A 15702-nucleotide genomic window follows, 5' to 3' on the forward strand; every position below is an offset into this window, starting at 1 on the left:
GAAAAGAGAAGTAAAGAGGAACAAGACATGTTAGTTCTCCTTACCGAATGTCAGATCAGAAGAGAGGTGAATAATATGTATTTTTGTATATAAAGTTCTAGTTGGCATGTAATTAAAAGAATATATTGTATAAGCTTTGAATAGTTTTTTAAATGTTTTGAATAAGTTAAATGTTATAAAAGTTTTAAAATTACTCACTATTTTATACGAATAAATGTTTGAAAAGTCAATGTGACACTTCGGACTCGTATCCGGGTCAGATACGGGTTGGGGGTGTTACAGTTCGGCCAAGGTTGAAACCCCTTTCAAAATACATAATTTTTGATGAAAATACATGATTTTAATGAAGATACATGCTCTTGGCCGAATGGTTATGTGTTGGTTCGGCCCTAAGGATGATTTGAATGCATTTGGAAGTTTTGGGTGCCAAAATGAAGAGGAAAGAGTCTTTGGCCGAAGAGGAAGTATCCCTTGGTGTTTTGGCGCCAATTTGATGTCACATGGAGTGCACATGCTTGAATGATGCACATGGCAGCCTACTTGAACGCACATGGGTCTTCTTGCAAGGCTTTGGTGAGGTTACAACCATATGATGATGTCTTGAAGTCCATGGGCAGCCTAAAGATGAACTACCTTCAAGATAAGCTAGGTGAGTGTCTTGGTAGCTAACTAGGTGAGTTATAGCTTGATGAACTCAATCTAGTTAGCTTTGGTCTTCTCAGCTCCTCAGCTACTCTCCCAGCTACTTCCAGCTACCTTTAGTCCATTTTTCAACAATTTGGTCCAAAGCTCTCCTCCAACTAGGTTCAGCTACATGCTAGCTCCTCTAGCTAAGTTGAAGCTCCTTAAGTGATGAAATGAGATGCCATAACGTTCATGAGCTAGTGTGAGCTGCTATGCTTATCCTTTTAGCTAACCAAGCTACCATAATATGCCTTCTTAATGTTTCACCTATAGGAATTAACAAACAAACCAAGTAAGCAATGTGTGAGCTCATTTAATGTAAAATGCATGATGTCGTGAGGTGTTTGAGTGATATGAGCTATGAATGATCATCTAGAAGCTAAGATAACATGTATATATAAGCTAGATAAAAGGCAAAGGACGTTCATGACCTTTAAGAAAACATATATGAGCTAGAAAATAGATGCATGCATGCAAATGAGCTAAAGAAACATGGATTTAAAGCTAGTGACCTATGTAAACATAACATGAGCTAGAATAACATGACATGAGTTAATGAATGAATGAATACATGCTGTCATGATATGTAAATGATATGCAAACATAATAAATGAATCTAAAACGTATGTAAACATAATATAAAGCTAAGTAAAGATGTGGAAACATATGTTATGCATGAAAATCATATAGTATGCAAGTGAATAATAACATATGATTATTCAAGCATAGTTTAAGATGCAAATGTATGCTCATAATAATATAGAGTGCATAAATGAGTAAATATAATATAAAGTAAGGTAGAACTCCCTTATATTGAGCTTGATGAATCTTCAATGATGTGAGCGTGTCATGAAGAAAGTTGGTGCTAGACATGATCACATCAATAAACTCACTGCTCCACTGAGTTGAGAGGTATTTACAGTCCGAGTAGGTCCACAAGTTATAACACGATGACTCGCTCCAGCTTGATTCATCGTCTTCAGATATCCATTAGACCTAACGAAAATCCTCTTAGGAAACATAGCCTGATCCACGTCCCTCGCACCTTCCATCATGCTTGTCGGACTCTCATCAGAAATATCCGCCTCTCCTACAGCGTCACCACCAAGATAAAGCCCTTGCAACGCGTTCGCCAACTCAAACGACGAGGTGTCGTAATCAGACGATGAGAAATGGTTCCGAACAAAGGCTTGGATCAGTGCGTTGGGTTGCTTGTTGAGGTCTCGGTTAACGGATCGAAGTGAGGAATTCTCTTGACGGAGTTCCTCCGCTTCCCTTGCAGCTTCACGGAGATGAGTGAGATAGAGGTTATGGCGGTTGACCATATCTTGTTGCTACTGCATGAGGATGCAAGGATTGTAGAGCGAGAACGCAGAGGCGGTAGAAGTGGAGGATGAGGTCGTGGTGGAGGAATAGTAAACTCCATCGCTGGTGATCTTTCGATTGATTGCCTCCGTGGTCGGAATAGGCGGTTGAAAAATTGTCGTTTTGCATCTGAACCTTAATTGTAGCACTTCCAATTTTTTTCCGATCAACGGAAGTGAGAGAATGTGAATTTTTTTTATTGCTCTCCCTGGATCGGTTGAGAATGGGAGCACCCCTTTTAGTTGCCCTATCTCACAAAAGTTTTGATGATGGCTAGACGGACTTGGGATTCATATGGGCCAGTATTTGGCTCTTGAAATTGTATAGGATTGGGTACATTTGAAGTGGGTGAAGGGTTAAATACGAAATAAACATTTAATTTCTGTTGTATTTTGTATAATGGACTGTAAATGGATATTTGAATTGGTACTTAACTTGGGTATTCCATGTTTCGGCTTTAAAATTCAATCATAAAAACGTATGGTTACTGAACCCAAAAAAATGTTCGGCATTTCTCAAAGCCCAAAACTCTTTTCACCCAGGCGAGCAACTCGAATCAATTTGACGACCATGTGTGAACGTCTTTAAACTGACACTCGACCGCCTTCAACATATTTAAATCATCCGGACAAAATTAGGGTATTACAAAAGGTCGTTGCTTGGCGAGGCAACTCTTGTTTGTTGCGGCCATCGACTTTGTTTCTTTTACCTATCTGGAAAAAGGTGAATCTAAGCCTTTCTTTCCCCATATCTCTTCTTCTTCTTCTTCTTCAGGTTTTATGATTGTTTGAGCTTTTCCTGGCTGGAGGAAAATATTTATCACAATATATGTTATCACTATAATTAAAATTTATAATTACAAGTATAATTTATTACAAGAATATGAATATCATTTTTTTTGTGACAATGTTTTTTGTAATAATTATAAACACTTATAGTTACAGAAATTGTTACTATATGATTTTTTTGGCGCAAAAAAAATATAGAGGAAAATCTTTATGACAATATATTTTGTTACTATATAACATTTTTGACACTAAAAATAGGAAGAAATGGTTCTGATGGTATAATTTTTATAATGATTAAAATATATAAGTACAAAAATAATTAATTACAAAAAACTTAAATTTTATTATTTAATGTGATAATTATAAAAATTGTCAATATAACTTTTGAAACAAAAAAGTGAAAAAAATAGTTATGACAATATATGATATCACTATAGCAAAAATTTATAACTACAAATATAATTTGTCACAAAAACGTGGATATAATTATTTTTTGTGGAATTTTTTTGTAATAATTATTAACACTTATAGTTATAAAATTTGTCAATATATGACTTTTTTTGACGCAAAAAAATATGGAGGAAATCTTTGTGACAATATATTTTGTTACTATAATTAAAACATATAATGACAAACACTATTTTTTACTAAAAACTTAAATCTCATTATTTGTTGTGACAATTTTTTTTGTAACAATAATTATAGCTTATAGTTACAAATCATATCACTATATGATTTTGTTTTTGTACAAAAATTGGAGATAATCATTTGTGACCAATATTAAAATATATAATCACAAACAAAATTTGTCACAACAAATCTAAATCTCATTATTTGTTGTGACAATTTTTTCTGTCATAATTACTAAAACTTTTAGTTACAAAATTTGTCACTATATGCCTTTAATTTGGCGCCAAAAAATTGGAGGGAAACATTTGTGATAAAAAAGCGTAAAAAAATTTATTTTGTCAACATATGTTACACATGTTTTCTAATTGTGACAAATTATTATGACAATTTTATCTTTTATCATAATTGTATATCTTTTTTTAATCTAATGCGACAATTATTTATTTTGTCACCAAAAAGCTACTAATAGTGACAAAATTAATTTTGAAAAAAATTAAATTTATTACAATAGTAGAAATTTATTGTAGTGTAAGCTTAATAATAGAAAAGTCTACAAAGTAAAATTGATATAAAACTAAATCACATTTACATCATAACTCCATACTTCCCAAAACAATCATTAAATTCCATAAATATTAAATTCCATCATTAACCCTTCAAATTTTACTAACTTTACATTTAAACCATAAATTATGAATTCTATTTAGAATTCATACCAACTTTACCATTAAATTCATAATGATCATTCACCATTATGATCACTTCAAATTAATAACTAAAATTTCCAGAATTGTAATTTCTTGTCCAAATAATACCATTACATTTACAAACTTACAATCACGTCCCTAAATTCCTACGACCTTTCAAATTCCTAGGACCTTTCGAATTCCACCTTCAAAATTTACCAAATTTGTAATTTGGTTCCAATCAACTTTCTAACTTAAAATTTCAACATTGCATAATTAAATTCAAAACTGAATATCCCAATTTATACATTTATGAAACAAAGTCCCACAATTCACAAAATTGAAAAATAGCCATTTCATTATCTAAAGGTTCCAAATTGATCAATTTCGATCTTCAAAGCATGTAGAATGCTTCTAATATCAATTCTAGACCACATGAATTTTTTAATATTTTCTCCTATATCCTAATACCCTTAGTGCACTAGGACTTGATTTTTCATTTAATTTCAAGCATGAATTCAACCTTATTGCATCAAATTCATGCTATTCAAATCATTACAACATCAAATTAAATCAAAATCCAATCTTCCTCTAAAACCCTAGCATGACCGAATGAAATATATAGCTTTACACTTGATTTTAGCTATCAAACTTACATTAGAGGTAATCTACAACATCAATGACATAATAATCTTCCATCAAATCTTCAAAATCAACATGTCCTTCATAAACCAATATTTCAAATCTCATCATACAAGCATGTTCTCCATGTAATTTTTATATCAAAAGATAGAGAATTTCATGAAGATTAATTCTCTATCTAATAGCTTAATAAAAAAATCAATCATGTAGCTTTAAAATCAAAACAAAATCCTTACCTTAGCAAAATGGTGATTTTGGCCTATGCTTGAAGATGAAGAGAAAATGTTGATTATTCTAGTATTTTCTCATAATACACTTGGATCAAAACTAATATAATTGAATTTAAAATTCAATTAATGAGAAATTCCAAAGTTACCATATTGAATCTTGATAATTAGCAAATTCCATTGCAATATCTTTCATTAAAATATTCCATAGTCAAAGATTAACCAATTTGACTTTGACTTTCTACTTTGGCCATGCAAATTTTGAAAATTACATTTTAATCACTAAATTTCTCACTTTTAGTCAAAATATAAACAATTGACTTCAATTATACTGATCCATGCTAAATTTTCATGGTCTAAAATTTGGAAATAATATTTCCAACCTTTATCTAGCATCCTTCAAATTTTCGTGAAATTCCGGTTCGATTTGAGTATCAGATTCTATACCAGACTTTATTGCCTTATAGCTTTTAACACAATTCCGTATCGAAATTCTGATTCCCACTAAATTTTTTGTTTTAGGACAAACTGTTCATTTATGGGATAGAACATTTAACCTTTAAAAATTACAATTTTGGTTCCTGAACCTTTACAAAGTCTATACTTTAGCCATTAAAATTTCAAAACATACATTTTAGTCACTAACAAAAATTTGGAGTATTACAAAAATTGGTTTGCGTTTACTAAATATTAGTTTTTAAGGGTTCAGGAGTCGATTACGCATGGGGAATGATAAGCACCCCCACATCGCCCAGAATTGGTACCCTCAATTATATATTGTCTAAAATGGTAGAATTTTACAAATTTGAATTCAAAATTAAATTACGATCCTTTTATTTTCTATGAATTAAAAATGAGTGAATATCTTTTTTAAAAATAATTGAGTCGATGAAAATGATTTAATTCACTCAGACTTATTTAGAAAATGATGTTCCCTTACTACGTGAATTAACGAAAATTGAAATCCAATCATGTTGGACGCAATCCCATTAACTCACGACTCATGACAATATTGCCTTTAATTATTTTAGAAAATGAGAAAACATATGCATGATTTATTAATGCAAGAATAATAAGTGACATCTATAGGATGGATGAAATGCCAATATAATATGACAAATGAAAAAATAAACTAAAATAAGATACTAAAATAAATAAACACAAAATAAATTAAAATAATTTCACTATAGGAAAAATAAAAATATTTTTATTAAAAAGAAACATATTTTATGCACTTTTAAAAATCATAGAACATAAATAAATATTGAATAACGATAAAATATCAATTTTATTCGAATAAGCCTTGGAAGGGCACTCCAGATTTTTGGAGGTCTCCCATAAGTTAGTCGAACAACATGAGATCCTATAAAAATATCAACACAAAAGGCACCTAAAAAAAGGGATGAATTTACGTGAACACCATGTATACAAATATACATTAACATATTCTATAAGAACATACTAAACAATCATTAGATTCTGCATGTAATAAATCCTATATTTTTGCATATTTACATAATTGTATCTAATAAAACGTGCCAGCAAAGAAAATATGCATTTATATGTGTGATTAATGGTAACCAAACAAATCAACTGAATAATATTTAGGCCAAACCAAGAATTAATTCAGGATCGAAATCAAATAACCACAAATTTATATGGATTAAATCTGTAAATAAAGAAAACCTAATTAAAGGATTAGATCTAACCTAATTAAAAGTTACAGGGGCCTTTCAAAATATTAATCCAAGTTGTCTTATGTAAGGAACCAAAAAAGTAATGACCAAAACGAATACAAGTCTAAATCTAAGATCCTATATAATAAAAACATGCAATTTCCATCATAAAAACTTGAAGGCCAAAATAAAAATGAATCTCAAATTAACAACCCAAGTCAAGTATTTATCCACAACATACAAACAATATATATAATGATTAAAATGCAAGAATGGAAAAATTCAAGGCATGAGATTTGAAAATTAAAAATTATATTTTATGACTAAAACAGAAAAATTACAAAACTCAACGGACCTAGACGAGGGATATCCCATACGCTGAAATGAACACTCTATATCCTCAAAATGATGTTGTTTTGTGGATGGAATAAAACCCTAAAAATAAGGTTAAATTTGAAACAATTCTCTAAAAGCTTCCCTCTTTAGCCTCTCATCGGTGTACGACCATCGTTTCTCGATATCGATAACCATCATCGACCACCGCTATTAGTGGTTGAAAAATCTAAAATGAACCCAAAAGGTCCCTTTTTATCTTCTAAACCCAAATCTTAAACTATTTTTTACCTAGAACCAACCCCAAGAGACTAGATCTAAATAAGATACCTCTCGACCACTCAAACTTTGGCGACGTTTGAACTTTCTCGACGAATGACGAATGGGGTGAGCCTCTTCTCCTTCTCCTCCTCTCTTTTTGTTTGTATTTTTTATTATTTGAATCCTTTTTTCTCATCTGGTTCAAATCTTTTTATATTTACTTTTCTTTTGAACCAATCCATACTTCTGTCTTATCTCTTCTTTTTGTTGTATTTTCGATTCTCTCTTCTTTTTCAGTCCCCTTTTTTGAATCTGATTTTTTCTTGTTATAAAAAATGATTGTGTGTTTGTGAGGGTTAGGGTGTAGGTGGGATGATGGCTCCAGGAAAATCCAGCTTCTCGGATTTTCTAGGATTGGTTGGGTTTGCTTTTGATTTTTTATCTTATGATTTGATTTGATTTGTTTTTACTGTTTTGGAACAAGTGATGATGGTGCAGTAGTTGAAAAGACAATTTTGACGTGACAATCACAAACAACGGTAAAAATGACAGTGACGGGAATGCCAAACAGGTGGCTTTTTAGTATTTCAAAATAAACCCTAAAAGTTAGGCATATGATTTGGGTTTGTTTCCTTGTAATTTGGCTCAGGTTTGGGCCTATTAAAATTTAAATAAAAATAATAATATCAATAACAATAATAATAATAAAATAAAAAATATATGATGAAAAATGATGTCAACAATTGTCCCTCTTTGCACATTGGTGCGAAAACACAAATATGGAAAAGACCACCATATAATATTTTTTCATTCAGTTGCATCTTTTGCTTTTAAATTTGATTTTATCTCAAGAGAGACTAAAAACGATCCTTATCTCAAGAGATATTTTTCAAAGTTTTGATTCAAGGGAAACATTCTCAAAAGAGTTGAAATTTATAATGCCAGAATTGCATTTTCAAGAGAAATTTTTTAAGCAAGTTAAAACTTGTTTCAAGGGAGACGATGTCGGTGCTTTGGGTTTCAAAAGAAACTATCTCGAGAGAGACAAAATTAGTTTCAAAAGAAGTTATCTCATATGGCATAAGATTTTTGCTTTTGAGAACTGTCTCTAGTGAGAGAAAATTTGTTGAAGTTGTCTTCAAGAAAAATTATCTCCAGCGAGATAAAGATTGTTTCAAGGGAAACAACATTTTGTTCTTGTTTCAAGGGAAACAACATTTTGTTCTTATTTCAAGGGAAACAACATTTTGTTCTTGTTTCAAGGGAAATAACATTTTGTTCTTGTTTCAAGGGAAACCATGTTGAATGAGGTTGAAATCTTGTTTCAAGAGAAACAATTTAAAAGGATACGATCGTTATTCGTTGATGGCCTTGTTCCTTCATGATGAGGACAACTAGCCACATTTGAATGACTGTGCATCTGAAGACAACGCTGCTCCTTCGCGTTTGAGGAAATTTGATTGCCTTAATATCATTTGATTCTAGAAATGACACTGCTCGTTCGCATTGAATTGTAAGGTTGCTTTTGGGTGACTTTCTCGATGTAAATCTGATGATGACATTTCTCCATCACGTTGAGGAGAACTAGTTCATGGATGATATTGTTCCTACGTGATGAGAACATCTAGTCGTATTTATCTAACTATATCTGAAGACATCACTATTCATTCATGTTGAGGAAGTCGAGTTGTGTGGAGATAATTTGATTGGGAAAACAACATTGCTCTTTTGTGTTTAAGAGTTTGCATGTTTTAGGTAACTTTCTTAACAAAGACGACGTTACTCTTTCATATTGAGTAGATTTGGTTATAACTAATCCTTTCTTTCCTAAAAGATTTGTAAAAAATGTGCATGCATGAATGCAAACTTCTTAAATGTTTTCGTGAATTAGGATGACGTTCATCTGATGTTTTGAGCTTTCTGAAAATGAGCTTTCAAAATTTTCTTCATGAGAGGAGAAAATGGTCTTATGTGGCACAAAATTTCAAGAGAAATTTGAAATCATTCTCATGAGAGGGAAATCAAAATTTATTATGTTGTTGGAAATGCTGAATGTTTGATGCAAAGATGCAAATATACAAATTCATGTAACATGCATGTCTATGTGAATGTATGTTTTCTTGATCCACAGTCAGGAATGATTGCATAAGCATTTTTCACTTTCTTCACGGTTCAATTATCTTCATTCTTTGTCGCACCAGAGTATACCTTTCAATTCTTAACTAGTGTCAACTTGCCCTTCTTACCCCAACAAATCTTTTTTCTTCTGAAAATATTATCTTTTCTTGTAACATTTTAGTCTAGTTTGACCCAAAAATCAATGGATTACGATGTCCTACAAAACCACCGAAATGATCAACCCAAAAATTTATTTCAAAATATTTATAAACATCAAAATCATTTGTCATAATATAAGCAAAATCGAAATCAAAGTTTAAAAAATATGAGAGTCTTCCAAATACGTACAAATACATCTATTGAGTTTAAATCAAAATAGAGTTATGAATCAATAGTACAAGGTCCTCCAAATATACTCAAGACATACTCTACAATCATCTGGTCTAGAAAGTATCTTCGTGATAGGCTCCTCGATAGTCCTCTACTGACATGCGTAAGAAAACACATTCCATACACTGAGCTCACAAGCTCAATGCCACGAAAATAACTATGCAATACTACATGCATTCATTACGTGAACATATCGTTGCGTAAAATCATGAATATACGAAAGTACATAAAAAACATGAAATAGGTCGAGTGATGGTGTAGGAGGAATTTTACGAGCATCTCATACAACATACTAGCCTATCTAGAATGTGATAGCTTGGGGGTAAGAACCAAATTTTACACTCATTGAAACTTATAGGTTTAGTTTATCTCAGATACCTGAGAGGTCGGAGTGAGGACCAGAATTTTACGTGCATCGGAAGCTCACATCTCAAACCTATTCGAGCATAGGGTACGATCTAGAATTTTAAGTGCATCGGGTGCGTATCTAAATCAAATAATATCCTGAAATTTTATAAACAGAGGACGATCGTCATAGTGCTAGAGTAACTTGGGTGTCCTAATCATTTACCAAGTGCCACATAAAGGCCAATCTTACATCATCCTAACTTGCTTGATTTTTAAGTGTAATTTTGGTTAACTTGATTGTTCGCACTTGTATCGAATACTTGAAGCTTATACGAACTCAAAATACCCAAGCTCAAAACCCCAAACAAAATAAACCAAATTTCCCAAAAAAGATGAAGGTATTGATATTGTGCCTGCAATATCGATACTGACCCTTGGGCATCGATAATCACCCAAAGTATCGATACCAAAAATAGATTCGATGTTTTAAAAAATACATAGTATCAATACTCCTATGGGGAGTATCGATACTCTACCCTTAGTATCGATACTCCCGTGAGTATTGGTACCAAAATATCATTCTAGAATCCTTAACTTACTATCGGTATTAATATGATCCCTTGAGTATCGAGACCGAACCTTGAGTATCGATACTCCTTAAGGGAGTATCAATACTACATTCACAAATTACCTTTATTTTAGCCTTCTATTAAAATATCGATACTGTTATTCCAGTACCAATACTGACGATCTGAAGTGCTCTTTTTGGGCACGAAATCACATCCCAAACTCACCCATTCACTTATCTAAGACTAGAAAACATTTTTAAAGTCTTATTTAGAGGTTAAAAGGAGTTATCGTTCATGCTTACAAACATCAAATGGAATTTACCATGACTTTACTATATCATGCTTCAAGAGCTAAACCAACCATTTATGCACATTTAATGACCTACATGTGGTATGGACAAGTTAAAATCATGTTACCTTGATGCTATGTTGCTTGAAAATGTCATCAAATCACCTAAAGACTAGCTTTTCCTTGGCTCTAGCTTTGAGCTCTCCCCTTTCTCTTTCACTAATCAAAACCATGAAAATGGGTTGTTAACTCATTTTAGAACTTAAGAGAGTGTTAGAAATGATTTCTACAACTTATAACTCCCAAAAAAAGATAAAACTCCTAAGATTTAATAAACCCCTTTAAAACCCTTTTTTGGTTACTAAGACCTAAACTTGGTTTTGATAGCTTGAATTGAAGCTTAGGATGAGTAGGTTATGATTCTTACCTTGGAATTCTAAAATAAGTTTGAAATTCTAGAAAGCTTGGACTTTTGTCTTGGCTTTGAGAGGAATAAGAGAAAAAGTTGAGCATGAAAAAGAGGAGGAATTGCCAAACATGATATCATCCAAATTAATTGGATTCAGCTTTGATTCAAATAAATAGGTTAATTAGTCATTTGGTCCTCCTATTTTCATGCTAAGATTGAAGATAACCCTTTGCATAACATAATGGACTCAACCTAAGCCCAAATCAAATCCTTTTGGGTCACACTCTTCCTAGGCTATGGGTAATTTATTCTAAAGTCCATTTAAGTAAACCCGAAAATCCTAACCTAAAATTCAGGGAATTACAACTCTTTCCTCCTAAGAAGAAATTTCATCCTTGAAATTTACGTAAATAGAAGAGGTACGCATACTGAATTTGCATGTCTACCTCGGGTTCCCATATTGCTTCCTTTGTCTCATGGTTCATCAAAAAAACTTTCACCAATTGTATTCTCTTGTTTCTTAATTCCTTGACATCTATGGCTAGGATTCGAATCAGTTCCTCCACGTAAGTCAGCTAGACTCACTTTAACTTGCTCAAGAGGTATAACGTGGGATGAATCAGATCAGTTTCTCTGAGCATGGAAATTAGAACACGTTGTGAATACACTCTAACTTGGAGGCAAAGCTAATCAATAAGCCACTGGCCTAACTCTCTCTAAAACCTCATATGATCTGATGAATCGTAGAGTCAATTTACCTTTTCGGGTAAATTGAAGTACCTTTTTGCATGGGGAAACCTTGTGAAACACTTTGTCTCCCACTACGAACTCTATATCCTTACACTTTAGGTCGGTATACAACCTTTGTCTTTCAGAAGCCTCTTTCAACTGACTCTGAATCAATTGAACTTTATCTTCGATTTTTGGATCAATTCTGGACCTACTATTGCCTTCATTGAGCTCTGACCAATACAACGGGGTTCTATATTTATATCCATAAAGTGCTTTATACGGAGCCATCTGAATGTTTTCCTGGTAGTTGTTGTTGTACGTGAATTCCACCAATGATAAGTGATCTTCCCAACTACCCTCAAGATCTAAGATAATGCACCTAAGTATATATTCCATGATCTAAATGATGCGCCTAGATTTTTCGTTTGTCTAAGAATAGAAGGTCGTGCTAAAGTGTAGCTTGGTACCCAAAGGTCCAAACAGTTCCTTCCATAATTGAGAAGTAAAAAATGGATCTCTATTGGATATGATAGAGATAGGAACTCCATTCAACCTCAGAATATCGTAGATGTACAATTGTGCCAATCTCTCTAACATGAATTCCATCCGAACCTGAAGAAAATAAGTTGGTTTGGTCAATCGATTCACTATAACCCATACAATATCATGCCTGAATCTTGTCATCGATAGATTGGTTACAAAGTTTATTGTCACTATCTTCCATTTCCACTACGGTATCTGAATCGGTTGCAGTAATCCTAAGGGAACTTGATGTTCCGCCTTAACTTGCTGGCACACTAAGAACTTGGCAACAAACTTAGACACTCCTCTCTCCATGCTTGACCACTAATACAATGGTCAGAGCTATTGATACATTTTGTTTCTACCCGGATGGACGAAAATGGGGCTATAATGAGCTTCAAGAAGGATCTTGTAATGAAGTTGTCTGTTTGTTGGCTTGCACAACCATCCTCTAAAGTATAACACGCTCTCATTGCATAACTCATAGGTTGGGGCCTCTCCTTAGTGGATTTACTCTACTCGGGTCTTTAACCAATCATCCATGTTTTGTAGTCTTTTAACCTCGCCCACTAACTCGGGTTTAATCTGTAACTCTGTTAACAAACTGCTTAAGTCAATTAAACTCAAACGAGCTAACATGGCTCGCAACTCCACCACGAATTTTCTGCTCAACACATCTGGAACAACATTTTCTTTGCCCATATGATAGTCGATCACACAATCATAGTCCTTTAGTAGCTTTACCCATCTACATTGCCTCAAGTTCAACTATTTTTGAGTGAGCAAATACTTAAGGCTCTTGTGGTTCGTAAATATGTGGCACTTCTCTCCAAACAGGTAATGCCTCCAATTCTTCAATACGAAAACCACTGTGGTAAGCTCCAAATCATGGTTAGGATAATTTTGCCAGTGAGACTTAAGCTGACGAGATGTATAGGCCACTACTTTTCCTTCTTGCATCAAGAGACATCTAATGTTTAGTGAGACATCACTAAATATGGTGAAGTCTACCTGATTATGGTTTAGTTAAAGTGGGAGCTTGAATGAGGATCTCCTTCAAATGGTTAAAAAGGCGCTTCTCATTTCATGCTAACGAAACTCCCTTCTAAAGCAACTTGGTTAACAGTGTTGTAATCATGGAGAAACCCTTGATGAAACAACGATAGTACCCTACGAGGCCTAAGAAGCTGCATACCTCGGTAATATTCTTAGGTAATTCCCACTATAACACTACCTGAATCTTCTGAGGGTCTACTCGGATGCCATCAATTGCTACTAAATGACCCAGGAATGCAACCTCTACCAACCAGAATTCACACTTCTCAAACTTTACGTATAATTGATGTTGTCTAAGTGTCTGCAAAACAATACGAAGGTGCTTATCAGGTTCTTCCTCGAGCTGAGAGTACATAAGAGTGCCTTCGATGAAAACCACCTCAAACTAATCTAAATAGGGATACAATACTCAATTAATCAAATCCATGAAAATCGTCAGGGTATTGGTGAGTCTAAACAACATTATGAGGAACTCATAATAGTCGTATCCCGTCCTGAAAGCTATGTTGTCTATGTTAACATCCTTGACTTTCAGCTAATAATACCTATTCTTAAGTATAACTTGGAAAACACACACGCACCCTTGAGTTGGTTGAATATATCATCTATCCTAGGGAGAGGGTAACGATTCTTGATAGCTAACTTATTTAGCTGCTAGTAGTCGAAGCACAACATCATTGATCTATCATTTTTCTTGACAAAAAATGATAGACCCTCCCCATAGAGAATCACTTGGTCGAATGAAACCTATTTCAATAACTCTTGGATTAGGTTCTTTAATTATTTTACCTCTATCGGTGCCATACGATAAGGAGCAGTGGACACCAGAACGAAACCTGACAACACCTCTATACTGAACTCAGCCTCATGATCAGACAATACCCCTTGTAACTCCTATAGGAATACATCGGTAAGCTTTTGCACAATACAAATATCCTCAAACGTCAAAACAGAAGCTCATGTGGTTGAGGCTTCGTACCCTTGACTTAACAATCTCTAAGCTCTAACGGTGGAAACAACATTGGTAGTTCAACACAATCTCTCGCTGGTCATCACTACCTTGGTCCCATTCTTCTTGTGAAGTTTAAGTTACCTCGTATTCACCTCAAACTAGCACATGCTCTGAAAGCCAATCCATGACTGAGATTACATCAAACTCCTGAAATGGTAGCTCTATCAAGTCGACTAGGAATATTTGACCTTAAAGTTCCATGGGACATTATCGGTGAACCTTGTCCACCAATACGTCTAATCCTAGGGGACTAGATACTCTAAGACCTATCTCTAAATATTTAGCTAAAATATTTATCTCTTAGAATTGGTCATAGAAAATGTAGAAGTGAGTGAAGCCCAAATCTACTAATGCGATAACAGGATCAGGAAAGACTGTAAATATACTTGAAATCACATTAGCAACTTTGTATTCCTCATGGGCTCACACGACATACTGGCACGTGACTACTTTAGGCTCCTGACTAGTCTCGAATCTAGTGGTACCTCTACCGTACTACCTTGAAATAGCGCCTCCACTCCTCGAGGACCCTCGACCTTACTAAAAAAATGGGACAGTATCTGAGAAAATGATCTTGGGACCCATAGTTAAAGTAACCTCCCGTCACTCGATAACACTATCTAGGGTGTCTATGCCTATAATTCAAATACATTGGGTGAACTGGTTCCCATTATGATCTTCTACGCTCGATCCAGAAGCTGATGAGAAGGGTCTCCTGTGAAGCCAAACCTATGTCTATGGTATGAACTCTAAGCTGCTCCTCTAGAAGACCTTGATAAAAGTCTCCCTGAACTCTAGGGGGCATGACATTTTTTGCTGATGGCTATGATGGCTTATCTATATATGGATTCCTCTGACTCTAACTCAGTGAATCACTCATCACCTGAGCTTTCTTACACATAATATTCTCTGCTGCTTTTGCCTGTCGGGTCAGCTCCACAGAGACACGAGGAGGGTCGACTACC

The 15702-nt window shown here is 33.9% G+C and overlaps 1 pseudogene; it reads right to left on the reverse strand.

Moving 5' to 3' along the window:
- Positions 1–1559: 1559 nt before the first annotated feature.
- LOC120193209 lies at positions 1560–12543 on the reverse strand (annotated as a pseudogene).
- Between the last annotated feature and the right edge of the window lie 3159 nt (positions 12544–15702).

Source organism: Hibiscus syriacus, unplaced genomic scaffold, assembly GCF_006381635.1.
Source record: "Hibiscus syriacus cultivar Baekdansim isolate YM2019G1 unplaced genomic scaffold, ASM638163v2 tig00116989_pilon, whole genome shotgun sequence".
Lineage (NCBI taxonomy): Eukaryota > Viridiplantae > Streptophyta > Magnoliopsida > Malvales > Malvaceae > Hibiscus > Hibiscus syriacus.